Raw genomic sequence first — 13,375 nt, forward strand, 5'->3', positions numbered from 1 at the left:
CCCCTTGATCAGTGTTTCTCTGGGGATGGAATCTCTTTGGAGGATGCATTTCTGCCTGGCTGTAATTTCAGCCCTGCTTCCCCTGATGTCCAGAAGCTGTAAATCATTCCAAGCCGCTGTACATCTATTTACAGGAACTGAGTGTCAACAGTGTGTAAGATGCTGTTAGAGACTTTAAATGACCTCATTAAATCATGGAGGAAGCCTTAATCGGCGGCCCTCCTCCCCAGTTTACAGTTGAAGGTGTGATGATTCAGGACACCGAGGCTGGTTTTAGAGTCATACGTTAAGCCTCAGAGCTGGGATTGGAACCCAAGTCGATCTCATGATGAGGTCTTCACTGTCCCTCCACATCACTGTCATCACCTGATTCCTGCAGAAGTCGTGGGTCTCAATGGTGCTGTAAAATCTGCAAGATGCATCCACCTGCCAGCGGACTTCAGAGTTATTTCCATGTCTTGGCTACAGGCAGACACATGCAGTGGAATATTATTCAGCCTGGAAAAGGGAAATCTCACCATTTGTGACAACATGGATGGACCTGCAAGGCGTTATGTTACGTGAAATAAGCTTTGTGGGGATTTTTTTCTAAATAAATGCCTTTGCCAAAATACAGTTTTATTTTGAAAGTCATTTGAAAGACAGTGGGTAAGGGAGGACACCTAAGATTGAACGGCTGTAGAAATCAGACTCGTGGTCTTTCTGACTGATGGTCTTTGTTGCTCCCCAAAGTTGCTTTCTTTAGCAATTGCTATTTGCAGATTCCTGGAGAAGGGATCTTTTCCCAGAAGCCATTTGCATTTTTATTTGTAGGGTAGAGCTTTATTTCCAAAAAACAGTGTGCTACTTGGTGATGGGTAAATTTTTTTAAATGTCAAGGTAGATCTAATTTGTTCATTCAAGTGAAGTGGGCTCCACCAGGGGTGAAGAGGAAAGGTTCTCTAGGATTTGCTTATCATTTTGCTGCAAACAGAAATCCACACGTGGAAATGGTCCCCGGCACCTCCATCACAGCGCTCTCAAAGCCTCCTGGCTTCATCTGGCCAAACTGGAGCTGATTATTCATGAAGCACAGTTGGCTTCCATGCTGGGGAGGAGCAAAGAAATTGCAGCTGCTGCCAGAGGAGGAGGCGTTGTCTGTGAGAAATCAGGACCCTTGGCTGCTCCCGTTCACTGCTAGGAAATCAGCCTCAGCGCTTGCCTTTGCTGATGTCCTGGCCGCGAGGCACGCCAGCGCGGAGCAGGGGAGCGGGCACACCTGCGGCCTCTCCCAGCCAGCCCACCCGGAGAGCGCCCGGCCAAGGGCACGGCGCGGGCCTCCCTGAGGCGGACAGCCCTTGGCTTGGCTTTCTCTGTAATTTTGGAAGATGTCCCCTTGTTTTACAGAATGATGGGGTTTGGCGTAATAATGTCGGCTTGTATCAGTGACATGTGATTAAAAAGTGACAGCTCTGAAACATACATCCCAGAAACGGAATCCACCTACCCCTGGATTTTGTCTGTTTTGTTTTTCCTGATCCCTGGTTCCAGTTCAGAGGTGTGAAGAAATACCAGTGCCCGGGACCCACCCCCGGAAGCACGGGCTCACGTTTTCCAGACCGAGACCCAGCCGTCCGGACCGTGAAACCACCACCGCCTAAGGCACAGAAGCCTTCCCGGGTGGGCCGAAGGCGCGGGCAGGGGTGAGACCCACAGGCCGGCTGCGGGGCCGTCTGCCCTGCGAGAGTCTCTGCGTGGACTAGCGTCTATGTCAGGGCAGCCTCAGGTCCCAGCAGAATGCGGAGGATTTCCCCCATGACAGAGTGTGCTGACCACGGCAGAAATCCTTAGGAAGGAAGTGAACGAACGAGCCTCGAGGTGCCGGGTGCAGGTGTCGTCTGTCACCGACCAGCCGGCGTCCCACCTGGGCTGTGCTGCGTGGCCTCAGTTGTGCGTGCTCTCCTGTCCTTCACGCCTGGGAGCTGGGGGCTCGTGTACCGTCGGTGCTAAGGAATGGTTTCCGGGCACGGCCGCGGCCCGGGAGGGTGAGCTGTGACGCGGGGCTGAGTTTAACCAGGGGAACCGTAAGATGCTTTGTGGGAAGGTCTGCTGCCCCCGTCGTGCACGTGCCGCTGCCTCAGTCTGACGACCTCGCACAGGGATGCGGGACAGAAAGGGAGGTTGTGTTACCATCTTTGAGATACGACGGTGAGTCATAGACTTTTAAATACCCACGTAGTGACACTGGGGACTTGTCAAGTCTGCAGAAGCTTCTAAGTTATGCATTTGGCTTCGTGGGAGCTGGGTGCCTGAAGGCAAGAGTTCACCCTTTCTTTTTTTTTTAATTGGAGGATAGTTGATTTACAAGATGGTGCTAGTTTTGGGGGTACAGCGGTGATTCAGTTATACGCGTGTATGTATGTATTTTTTCCTTCTCAGACTCTTTTCCGTTACGGGTTATATTGCACACAGTTCCCTGTGCTCTACAGAGGGACCTTGTGGTTTATCCACTTTTATAGACAGCAGCGTGTATCCGCTAACCCCAAACTCCTAGCTTTCCCTTCCCCACCACTTCTTTCCCCTTTGGGAACTGCAGTGCGTTTCCGGTTTGGAAATAAGTCCATTTGTGTCCTTTTTCTCTAGATTCTACATATAAGAGGTATCATATGATGTTTGTCTTTCTCCGTCTGACGTACCTCGCTTCACTTGATCAGCTCTAGGTCCATCCATGTCGCTGCAAATGTCAGGATTTCATTCCGTGTAATGACTGAGTAGTGTTCCATCGTGTGTGTATGCATCGCATCTTCTTTGTCCAGTCGTCTGTCAGTGGACCTCTAGGCGGCTTCCCTGTCTTGGCTGCTGTGAACAGCGCTGCTGTGAACATTGGGGTGCCTGAGTCCTTTCGAGCTACAGTTTTCTCCAGATACATGCCCAGGAGTGGGGTTGCTGGATCATAGGGTAAGTCTATTTTCAGTTTTTTAAGGAACCTCCATACTGTTCTCCATAGTTGCTGCACCAATTGACATTCCTACCAGCAGTGCAGGAGGGCTCCCTGTTCTCCACGCCCTCTCCAGCGTTTATTATTTGTAGACTTTTTAATGACGGCCATTCTGACTGGTGGGAGGTGATGCCTCGCTGTGGTTTTGACCTGTGTTTCTCTGATGGTTAGCGATGTTCGGCGTCTTTTCATGTGCCTGTTGGCCACCGGGATGTCTTCTTTGGAGAGATTCTATTTAGGTCTTCTGCCCACCTGTTTTTGTTTCTTTTTTATATTAAGCTGTATGAGTTATGTGTGTATTTTGGAAATTAATCCCTTGTCAGCCTCATCATTTCCGAATAAGAGTCCACTCTTCTTGCTCACTAAGCGTCTACTTAGAGTCACTCGTGACTTTAGAATTCGAGTTGTTAGTGACCGACAATCCAGATTTACCTGGAAATGAAAGCTTTCCCAGGACGCAGGCTTTTCAGTGCGAAGACCGTGCCATTGACAGTCACGTCAGGATGGTTGGTGACCCTAACCCTGCAAATCATTTTCTTTACTAGATAACCCCACAAATGCACGTGAACCCTAAGTGTGCGCTCACTCCCACTGAGCCTGTGAGTTGAAACTCTAAGACAGTTGTCTGTGGCAGCTTGCTCCCAAATATTCTAGATTTGTCCAAATGATGCCCAAACACCTCGCTCCCTCTGCTCTGCACTTTTTCATGGTGGATCCTTTCATTTACTCTTTTAAGATCCTTCTCAGAGCCAAAGAACCTATTCCATGTGTTTTAAAAACCAGCAAGAGGTGGGCAGTGTGGAGTCCATGGGTGGCGTGCAGAGGCTGGCCCCAGAAAGTCTGGATGAATACCCTGCAGAAATATTCTCTGCAACTTCGCTAAGACCGACGAAGAGATACCTTTAGCTACAAGTGTTAGCCTTTGGTTCCTTGTCCGGCACCTTTGAGCATCTGTGCACGAAGCAAACCTCATAAGAAAGCCATTAGGACTATGTCGATCAACACTGCATCCATTATTCATCCGTGATACCTACTGAAGTGAAGGATCTATCATACTGACGGCTTAGTAGTGAGGGAGGGAGAACAACCGGGGACCATTCGGGTGGGGTCTTGCGGCCGGGCTGGGCGACCTGCAGGTAGTTCTTATGAGGCGGGGGACGGGTCAGGGTTAGTTTGGGACGGGTGGGCACAGGAACACCCAGGTCTTGCAGAGAGCCTTGACGGGAGAAAACTGTAAATCACGGTAAGCGGGCTGTTTTTGGTTTGTTTACAGTTTTATTCCAACTCAAGTATTCCTTGGAGCGAGAAGACAAGTTGTGTGTGCTTGCTCTGAGAAGTAGTTAGTACGGGGACAAGAAAACGTGCCGAGCCTTGTTGAACACAGAAACAGGACCGTATCCTGGTTTTCGTTCTCAGATATTTTAATACTGATTTTGCGGGCTGTCATAGAACTCCTGTCCCCCCACCCCCACCCCCGGTGGATTCTGTCTCCTGAGAAATATTAAGCCCCATCTTGGTGGGACCATTAACGTAGATAATGACGCCGCCCCTGCAGGTGGGGCGACTGATCAGGCTGAGCAAGTCAGACTCAGCCCGGAAATTTGATTTGTAAGGAATATACAAGGATGAAAAATGGTGGTGGGAGATATTTCCACTTGTGGAAGAAACCATTCATTCCTGCCACCTGCCTCCCTGAAATGACCTTGTGTGTGGTGATTTTTGAGACTTTCCCTTCACACACTCTCCTGTCATTTCAAATTTGTTCTTTTTTTTTTTTTTTTGGAGTTGTCTCAGTGAGCCAGAATTTACCCCTGTTAGATTTAACAGCCCCCTCCGAAAAAAGATGATTTGACACATCCAACAATTATTTACAAAAAGATTACTTTCTGCCCAGCCTGTACCTGATCCTAGTCCATCATCCCAGTGAGTGAATGCCTCAGAAAACCATGCGGGAGAATGATTTACCTAAACCATCTAAGCAACTTCCTTTCCCAGAGGCGGGAGAGAAGCTTCTTTTCATTCAGAAATATTTTTCTTTTCTTTGTTGTTTTCTTTGTTCAGCCCCCGGTTTGAATGCCTGCCACGCGCCAGGCAGTGCTTTAGGGACTGGGAATATAGTTAACAAAACCCCTGCCGCCTTCATGGAGTGAGTGGTCCAGGGGCTGCAGACGGTGAGCAGGGGGACATCTGACATGTCAGATAGCAATGGGAGGTAAAGGTAGGGGGGATAAAGGTCGCCGGGCAGTGAGGCGGAGGGCCGCTGAGCTCCCAGCTTGGGCCAAGGATGACGTCGTGGAAGGGTGACTCTGAACAATGCTTTGGAGGTTGTGAAGGAGCCACCGGGCCCTCGGGGGTCAAGGCAGAGAGGACGGTGTGCAGAACAGCCCTGGGGCAAGGGCATGACTGGTGCGTTTGGGGGGCAGCAAGGCCAACGTGACTGGTAAGGGCTGAAATCAGAGAGGGGACATGCAGATCTTCCAGCCCTGCCTGTCTGCGTAAGGACTTTGTCTTTTACTTGCAGCAAAATGCAGCCACTGCATGACTCTGAGTAGACGAGTAACATGGTGGATTTCCATTTTAAAAAACCCATTCATCTGGCTGCTGTATTATAAAAGGGCTGAAGCAGGGGCAAGGATTTTTGAAGAAAGGGAACTGTGTATAAGACTGTATCATAAGCCAGGTGAGAGAGCGTGGTGGTGAGGACAGGAGGTGATAAGTGGCTGGAGGTGTCCGAAAGTTGTTAGATTTGGAATATATTTTTGCAGAAAGATCCAGGAGGATTTGCTCCTGGGTTGGGTGTGAAGTGGGAGAAACAGAGAGAGGTCAAGGATGAACCTGAGGTTTTTGCCCTGAGTCACAAGAAAGATGAAGACATTTGCTGGCATGGGGAGAATCAGTGTTGGAGTGGTTTGGTGCGGGGGGAAAGCTAGAACTCAGCTTTGGGCATTAAGTGCGAGATGTCTGCTCGCATCCAAGACCAGATGTTCAATAAACAGCTGGGTATGGAGTATGGAGTGTGCGGTGGAGACGTTAGCTGGGAATAAAAGAATCCACTGGCAGCCAAAATAGGTGATTTGAAGCCCTGGTCCAAGGATGGAGATCTGGGGCATCTCGATATGTCAGGGAATGTGAGAGGCAGAAAACAAGACTAGGAAACTGAGAAGTGGGCAGTAAGTTAGAATCAAAGTGACTGATGCCCTTGAAACCAAGCGATGGAGGTTTCTCAAGAAGGAGGAGCCACTGCCTGGGTTCAGTGCTGTTCAGAGGTCACGTCAATGCCATAGTAGCTTCTTCAGCCACGTGGCCACCCAAACAGACACCGTGGCCACCAGCATGTGGAGAAAGACTGATATGCGTGGGAAAACCGATGGTGGGGGCGCACGTCCTTGGCTCCCCAACAACTAGCCCGGCCGCAGTGCTTATAACTGGCTCCCGGGACCTCCGTGGCATCAGCACTGGGCGTTGCCTGACTGAAACAGTGCTTTTCTTTTGAAATAAGTTCAGGAAAACACGGAGCCACACGGAGCCTTGAAACTCTATGAGGTCCTCCGGGCAAGACCGGCAGCCTTCATCAGGAAATGTCAGTGTGTGTCTCTGGCTCCTTCTGACAGTCCTCGGTTTACCAGATCGTCCTCGGTTTACCAAATATCACTGTTCCAACAAAGTGCTCGTTTCCAAGAAAATAAAGAAACACGGCAGAATCTGGGGTGGCGGGGGCCAAACCAGGCTTCGGGCCCCCAACTCAGCCTCGGAAAACACTCCGCCCCTCAGGCGCTGTGCTTTGTAAGCAAACCTGTGACCAGACAGGTTTTAAAACATGAGCAAGACTGAAAAACTGTGCTGAACACTGGAATTTGACACAACACTGTAAAATGATTGTGAATCAATAAAAAAAATAAAATAAAATAAAACATGAGCAATAAAATTGCTTTAACTTTAGGAGAGGTTACAGTGTCATCATGACCGCTAACAATTACATTACAAAAAAAAATTTTTTTTTTTCCCGGGATGGAAACATTTCTAGCTAAGTATGCAGACGAAACATTAGAATTAGAAAATCAATCGTTCTGGGAGCCTTAATGGAAATGTGGATGGAGACCATGGGCATCAGCGCTGAGGACATTCAATGGGAGGCGGTTAACGCTGGTGCCATTCGACCCCAGTGGCCAAAGCCTAACCATCTCCCTCCAGGTGCAACGCAGCAGCAAGTTCAAACACAGCCCCTGAAACATCGTTGCCAAAAGACATGAACTTGAACTGGTCAAGCCTCCAAATTCTTCGGTGAATAAATGACAGGGAGGAAGAGGGGAAACTCACAGGACGCAAGACTCTTCTGAGACATGCCGACTAAATGCAAATGCAATGTGCTTCTTTTTGCTTTTGCTTTTTTTTTTGCATCCTGATTCAAACGAACCAGCTATGATAAAAGACATTTGGAGACAATCAGTAAATTTCAGAATACTGCCTGAATACTAGGTAACATTAAAGAATTTCATTAATGTTAGAATCATAATAACATTGTAATTGTGCCCCCAAAAGTCATTATTTGTTAGCTTTTTATGTAAAGGCATTTGTTACTGAAAAACGATTGGTGTCTGTCATTTGTTTTGAAATACGCCCGGAAAGAAAATGAGATTACTCACGAGTGGGTAATTGGTGCGATAATAAGCCTGTAGACATTCATCACGTTTTCATCTCTACTTTTTATTATTTCCACCATAAAAAGTCTTAACATGTATAAAAAGAAAAGCGTAAAATATTCCACGTCCACGTCTAGTGCTCTCTTGCCTTACCTGGGTTTATTTTTCTTCTAATCACTTTATTTCCCTCCTATAAAGTAAATTTTTCCCCCTCCAGAACGTGAGCTCGTGGAGGTGGTCTTTATCTGATTCGTTGGTGGGTGAGTCGACCTCCGGTACCTAGAACAGTGTCCGGGGCATACTGGGAGCTTGATGAACGCCCTGATTGTTCAATGAGATGATGATAAAATAAAACAAAATTAAATAAATCATAATAATAACAATGAAATAAAGTTAAAAAATAAGCGAGTGCTCTCGCTCTGTGTCTGAGTCCGGGGGGAGCAACGCTACGCTTCACGCCTCCCTCGCAGACACTCGCAAAGCGCGTGAACATGTCCGTGCCTCTTGGGAAGCTCGCCGTAAAGAATCTCGCTCATTTTTGGAGAATCCCCGTACTTCATTATCACACGAACCCCTCCCAGGATTTGTCGCCGCAGACGACCCTGCAGAGGACGCTGGCTGCTGGAGTGAAAGGGACACTGTGGGGAGTGACGCAGTGAGAACCAAGCTCGGAATGCGCTTCAGTCTGGAAGGCGCAGTGGAGAGGGGGCCAGGGACGGGGGACCACAGGAGCCTGAGCCTCAGTCTTTCCTCTCCACCCGCACATCTTGAGATGATTCAACCTCCACCTGCCTTCAGGAGCGATGCGGAGGGGAGCTCAGGGCCGGAGCGGCGGCAAGGAGAATCCTCCCTGAAAAGCCACGCTGATGCTTTGCAGGGAGGCTGGGGGGCAACCCATGTCGCCAAAGCAGCACCCTGACACCTGGGCGTGGGTTCGCGGTGCGCTGTCAGGTCGCCACCCAGGCCGGCAGTGTGTCTCTCTGAAGCTCACCCCAGGACGGTGCGATCAGAAGCCTCTCGCGTTTCTGCCTCGCTTAGAAATATCTAAACATGTTTCCAGAAATGGCTGATTTAGAATTTTTTCTGTTCTCCAGCCTCCAACTGTGTCGAAGCCACCTACCCTTCAGCGTGTAGAGAACTCAGCTGGCAGGGGGGGAAAAGCCAGAAGAGGAAAAACAAAAGAGTGTGTGTGTGTGTGTGTAAGCATATATAAAGAATATATATCTAATCCAATATATATTAGATATATGTAATATAAAATATACCATTATATAATCTAATATTATATATAATATTGTATATAATCTAATATATGATATATATTCTTCATGTATATAATAATGTATATTAGAATATTGAAGACTTTTTATTTTTATTTTTTACTTTTTATTTTTTTTTTAATGGAGGTATTGGGGATTGAACCCAGGACCTTGTGCGTGCTAAGCACGTGCTCTAACACTGAGCTCTACCCACCCCCGAAAAAAGTGTATTTTTTTTAAAAAATCCGAACCTGGTAAGAGCAGAAAGCGAAGTCCTTCATAACTGGACTAGCCTAGTCCCGCTGAAAACACCGTGATTTGAATACATTCAGTACATTCTCCACTGCTGCCTGTTTTAAAACAGGTTTGAAGGTGAACTGAGCTCAGTGAACCTCTCATAAAAATCTAAATCCCCACTGCTGAGGAAATTAAACAGAAGGGCCCTAAGGCATGAAGCGAAGGCGAGCGTTTTTACGATGGGTGAGGAAGGACCGGGCAAAGCTGCGCCAGCACCCATCGTCCCCGCCACGGAGCAGAGCGCACTTTCCGTTTGAAGGAGCTGGGGTGAGGGTGCAACTTACAACGTGAGGGGGAGCTACCAGGCTGCCCTCAAACCATCCTCTCTCAGCTTGTAGGACGGCCGCCTTCCCGGAGGAAGCGCACCCACCCTGAGCAAGGACATGTGGCAGTAAAGACAGGATGCCCTGCCTCCCCCCCCCCTCCAGCCCCCCAGCATCGCTCATCAAGCACCGCACATCCTCGGGTCACCTTTACAGCCTAGACGACTTCCAGCCTGGACCGTTCGTCGGAGCGCAGTTTTTCTTCCCGGGAAGTAAACCTAATTGATCTATTTTCCAGTGTGTCACCTCAGTCCTGCAGGAACCCGTGAAACTAAATTAAAATCTATGTTTCGCATTTTGGAGGAGAAGGTAGTCGTGTCTGTATTAAAATTAATGAGGGCCGCGGGGCCAGCCACCAGCTTCAATTTCTTCAAGGCAGCGGGAATGCCCTGTCCAAGGTGCCGAGGGAGAAGATGCTGTTTGAGTCCGCGACCGTGTGTTAAGCTTTAATAACATTTTGTTTGGAAATGGACAGCGCTGGTCCTGTCTGATCTGAATCTTTATGTTGCATTGCTTTCTTTCATTTCAAAGATGATTATCTTGTAATAGCAACCCTTGCATAACGCTTACTGTTTGCCAGGCACGGCTCTGACAGCCTTACACTTGCCCACTTACTTAATTCTCTGACCAGCCCTACGAGATAAATATTACAGTGATCCCTTTTTTTTTTACAGACCAGGAAACTGAGGCTCAGAGACGTGAAGCCACTTGCCCAATATTACACAGTCAGTAAGGGTCAGATTCAGGATGCCATCTGAAGCACGTCAGCTGGGGTCTGTGTTTTTAACTCTGCGGCAACGACCTAGGACACTTTAAACACATCCCATGCCCAAGCTCAGTTCAGAACAAGTAGTTGAGAAAACCTGCCTGGGGGAGATTGTAGTGGAAGGGCATGGAGACAAAGCTCTATCACTGTAACTCAGGTGAGGGCGGGGCACTCAGGGAAATCAGTTAACTTCTGTAAGCCTCAGTAGTCCTCATCTGTACAATGGGGCAGTCCTGGCGCTCACCCGGCGGGGCTGTTGTGAGCATTACAAGGTAGGGTGGCCACAGGTCCTGATTCGCTCAGACTGAGCAGGGGCCTGGGACCTGGGACTTTATCTCTTAAACTGAAGAGGCGAGGATTCGTGCGTGATCATAAAATAACCTAATGCCACCGCATCGATGCACATTTCCCCCCAGGCACTCGTGAGCAGGCAGCAAGCAGCAGTTATGAAGTTAATCTTTCCTATACACCTCTTTTGCTTGGAAGCCATCCCACATCAAAGGGCTTTTTAAGGCAGGAATGAGCAGGCGTGCTTGAAGGTCAGCGGAAAGCCAAGGTGACTGGACCACATAAGGCCAGAGGTCGCTATGGGCAGTTGCAGGGGTGAGGAAAGTAATGGACAGACAGAGAACAATACAGCGGGACAGAGATTCAATCTGGCCACAGTGAGTGATCCTCACCCCTGAGAGTTTCAGGTGGGAAGAGGGCCGGAGAAAGGCCCCCGTCTTCTGTGCGCTTGGAGGCTGTGGAGCTGGCCTCCTCTGATATAGTCCAGTGCCCTCCTCATCTGCAGGGCCAGCACATGGAGGTGAGGGAACAGAGGGGCCGGGTGGGCGGCAGTGGTCAGGGAAGGCTTCCTGGAGGAGGAGAAAATGGGAGAGAGCACAGTGGGGCCTGGAGGGAGGGGAACAATCTCCTACAAGCCTCCTTTAGCAACAGGCGGTGCTATTCTCCCAACCAGTCACCACGCTGGAATTGTAACTCAGACGACTTTGTTGGGAACTGAAATTTCTATTGTTTACAGTTCAGTTATTTTGATCACTTATCTTTACGTTGCAGCTCATGTTGTAGGAAAACATTTCATACTTAACTATATATAGTACGCATGATGATTCTTTTCAAGTCAATTTGTTTTTTCCCTCTTCCCTGATTCCAAAGAACTGATTACACCAAAAAATGTCAATACAGTTATTTTTCGAGCTTATGCGTCCATGTTCAAATATCTGCCAAGTGCCAGACACGATGCTGCGTCCCAGCAGCCTAAGGGCCCCCAGAAAACACCTGCAGCTGAATGAGCCGCTCATTGTGGGGGACCCATGGGGCATCTCAGCGAGAGGGTGTTAGAAAAAGCCTGTTAGTGGGGTTTGGGTTGGTGCTGGGTGATTCGACGAGAGTTCAAAGAAGCAGGAATTTGCTCCGGACAGGATGCTGCCAGCAAGTGGGAGTGATTCATGGCTGGGCATTCTTCTCAGGCTTCTCTGGGAGGAGGGCAGAGCAGAGCCAGGCCACTCCTGACGTTGGTGAAGCGGCTGCAGTTACTCGTTTTAGCCGCAGAGCAAGATGCCTGCGGCCTGTGGCGCGGCGAGGGTGTGTGTTTGTCTGTGTTTGGACAAGATTACGGAGTGGTCGTGGCAGGATCCATCCTGGTGGCTGGGTGGGCTTCCCTGATGTCCATGTCCTGTGACCGTCTGTGTTTCACAGGAGGGCACCAGCGCCGAGCTGAGGTGCCAGGGGCCACTCTTCTGTTTTCTCGCTGGGCTACTACAAAAAATGAAACGAAACGAAACGAAACGAAATGAAATCAAATGAAATGAGATGGAATGGAATGGAATGGGTTGAAATGAAATAATAAAGTAAAAGAAAATAAAATCTGGGCTACTACAAAAAATAAAATTAAGTAAAGTAATACAATACAAAATGAAATAAATTTTAAAAATGATAACATAAGGTAAAATAAAATAAAATAATTAAATGAAATTTAAAATAAACCCCCCATTGATTTTACAATCAGAAACCAAGCATTGGCATTAGGCAAAAAGTTAGTCACATAACCAACTGATTCCTTAACCTTGTGATAAGTCCAGTGAAGAATAATTTAACAGCAGTCCATGTGAAGGATGTCAAGTCTGCTTTGGGGGAGAGGGTGGAGTGGAGGAAGTGAACAGATCTCTCAGGGGTCAAGAAGAATCTAGGCCCATGTGTATTTTATTCCTGTTTGTATACTGAAAAATGAAGAAAGCAGAGACGAATTTTGTCGTGGTTTAAGGCTGACACGTTACATTGATTCTGCACTCAGGTATGACGACTGCCTTTGCGATCAGGACAAGTGCCCACACTGGAAGCCCTGTGTGGGCGTGAGGCCTGGGTCAGGCGCTCCTTTAGTCACACTCTTGGCTCCCAGAGAGCCCCGGGGACATGCTGGCGGCTGTGTCACCTGTCAGGGTGAGACGTTTTGAGCAAGCAGATGTCAGCTTCCAGTGAAAGCAGAATATAGAAGAAATAAGTCACTGTTAAGCTAACACTGTGGTGTCTGCCTCATCTGGAAAATAGAGGGCGTTGCTCCTTTAAATATCCGTGTAGGACTGATTCCTGGATGAACTGAAAGGCGCTGGGGTCACCTCTTCCTATAACCCGCGAGGGTGAAGGGGAATGAATGTCCACGCCATTACCACTTCCCCGCGGAGCATCGTTCCTTCCTGCCACCGGGCATGCCAGTTTCAGGAGTGACCCTGGAATCAGGTAACAGCGAATTATTTATCCTAGAAAGGGCTGCAAAGTCTTTCCCAGCTGCTGTTTCACGGAAGACGTCTTGTTCTTTTCAAATATGGCTCCAGGCGTGAAGGTAAGTGACCAAATCCATCATCAGAATGAAAGGGGTTTTCTTTCCCTTTTCCGAGTACCAAGACCTGCTCACCCACAGGCTCCCTCAGCTCACCCTTGGGAGGTTGAACTGTCAGTCATCGCTGAGCGATTTTAGGCTGTGGATCTGCTGGACGGGGACCCTTTGCTGCCGTGGGGCTGGACCTGGTTAAACGCAGACACACTTGAGGAACGTTCTTTCATCACAAATGGAGCCGTTCTCAGAGTCGGCCGTGGGTTAGAAGTTACAGGGT

General features: G+C 48.5%; 1 long non-coding RNA gene across 1 annotated transcript; it reads right to left on the reverse strand.

Moving 5' to 3' along the window:
* Nucleotides 1-12,449: 12,449 nt before the first annotated feature.
* Nucleotides 12,450-13,374, reverse strand: LOC140691028 (uncharacterized). The gene is made up of 2 exons (XR_012066483.1): nt 13,198-13,374; nt 12,450-12,991 (listed from the first exon to the last, which is right to left on the reverse strand). It is a non-coding gene; the product is annotated as an uncharacterized lncRNA (long non-coding RNA).
* Between the last annotated feature and the right edge of the window lies 1 nt (nt 13,375).

The sequence above is a fragment of the Vicugna pacos genome, chromosome 32 (assembly GCF_048564905.1).
Source record: "Vicugna pacos chromosome 32, VicPac4, whole genome shotgun sequence".
Classification (NCBI taxonomy): domain Eukaryota; kingdom Metazoa; phylum Chordata; class Mammalia; order Artiodactyla; family Camelidae; genus Vicugna; species Vicugna pacos.